Source organism: Volvox carteri (assembly GCF_000143455.1).
Source record: "Volvox carteri f. nagariensis unplaced genomic scaffold VOLCAscaffold_18, whole genome shotgun sequence".
Taxonomy (NCBI): domain Eukaryota; kingdom Viridiplantae; phylum Chlorophyta; class Chlorophyceae; order Chlamydomonadales; family Volvocaceae; genus Volvox; species Volvox carteri.
The window spans coordinates 1,854,273-1,856,629 of NW_003307561.1; positions in this window are offsets into that span (position 1 = coordinate 1,854,273).

Here is a 2,357-nt window from a genome sequence, read left to right on the forward strand (position 1 = left end):
CATATGCTTGCAGAGCGCATATGCTTGCACATCGCATATGCTTGCACATCGCATATGCTTGCACATCGCATATGCTTGCAGATCGCATATGCTTGCACATCCCATATGCTTGCAGAGCGCATATGCTTGCAGATTGCATTTGCTTGCACATCGCATATGCTTGCAGATCACATATGCTTGCAGAGCGCATATGCTTGCACGTCGCATATGCTTGCAGATCGCATATGCTTGCAGATCACATATGTTTGCAGATCGCATACGCTTGCACATCCCATATGCTTGCAGAGCGCATATGCTTGCACATCGCATATGCTTGCACATCGTATACGCTTGCAGACCACATATGCTTGCAGAGCGCATATGCTTGCACATTGCATATGCTTGCAGATCGCATATGCTTGCACATCGCATATGCTTGCAGATCACATATGCTTGCAGATCACATACGCTTGCAGATCACATATGCTTGCAGAGCGTATATGCTTGCACATTGCATATGCTTGCAGATCGCATATGCTTGCAGATCGCATATGGCATATGCTTGCAGATCGCATATGGCATATGCTTGCAGATCGCATATGGCATATGCTTGCAGATCGCATATGGCATATGCTTGCAGGTTGCATATGCTTGCAGATTACAAATGCTTGCATACTGCATATGCTTGCAGATAGCATAGCATAGCATAGCATAGCATAGCATAGCATAGCGTATTGTAGCATAGCATAGCGCATCATAGCATAGCGCAGCATAGCATAGCATAACACAGCGCAGCATAGCATAGCATAGCATAGCATAGCGCAGCATAGCTTAGCATATGCTTGCAGATCGTATATTTTACAGATCGCATATGCTTGCAGATCGCGTATGATTGCAGATCACATATGCTTGCAGATCGCATATGCTTGCAGATGCATATGCTTGCAGATCGCACATGGCATATGCTTGCAGATTGCATATGCTTGCAGGTCGCATATGCTTGCAGATCGCATATGGCATATGCTTGCAGATCGCATATGGCATATGCTTGCAGAATGCATCGCATATCGCATATCGCATATCGCATATCGCATATCGCATATCGCATATTGCATATTTTGCATATTGCATATTGCATATTGCATATTGCATATTGCATATTGCATATTGCATATTGCATATTGCATATTGCATATTGCATATTGCATATTGCATATTGCATATTGCATATTGCATATTGCATATTGCATATTGCATATTGCATATTGCATATTGCATATTGCATATTGCATATTGCATATTGCATATTGCATATTGCATATTGCATATTGCATATTGCATATTGCATATTGCATATTGCATATTGCATATTGCATATTGCATATTGCATATTGCATATTGCATATTGCATATTGCATATTGCATATTGCATATTGCATATTGCATATTGCATATTGCATATTGCATATTGCATATTGCATATTGCATATGCTTGCAGATCGCATATGGCATATGCTTGCAGAATGCATCGCATATCGCATATCGCATATCGCATATCGCATATTGCATATTTTGCATATTGCATATTGCATATTGCATATCGCATATCGCATATCCCATATCCCATATCGCTGCATATGGCATATCGCATATCACATACCGCATATCGCATATCGCAAATTGCATATCGCTGCATATCGCATATCGCTGCATATCGCTGCATATTGCATATCGCATTTACATATATGCATATATGCACATATATGAAACATAAAACATATACGCGGTAGGGATCGAACCGGCGACCTTCCGTTCTTTTCGGCGCGGTCTTAAGCGCGTACGGCACGCTCCCGACCCGGAATTTCCAAAACGCTCCGGACAACCGGACGGACAAGCACAGACAACGAGGCGCGGTCCCTGCGGTCCCGAGGGGGCCGTAGCTCTCGTTCGGGTCCGGTCCGCATATGCTTGTACATGTACATCTGCATATGCTTGCAGTTGGCATATGCTTGCACATCGCATATGCTTGCAGATCGCATATGCTTGCACATCGCATATGCTTGCAGATCGCATATGCTTGCAGATCGCATATGCTTGCAGATCGCATATGCTTGCAGATCGCATATGCTTGCACATCGCATATGGTCGCAGATCGCATATGCTTGCACATCGCATATGCTTGCAGATCGCGTATGCTTGCAGATCGCATATGGTTGCAGATCGCATATGCTTGCACATCGCATATGCTTGCACATCCCATATGCTTGCAGATCGCATATGCTTGCAGATCGCATATGCTTGCAGATCGCATATGCTTGCAGATCGCATATGCTTGCAGAGCGCTTATGCTTGCAGAGCGCATATGCTTGCACATCGCA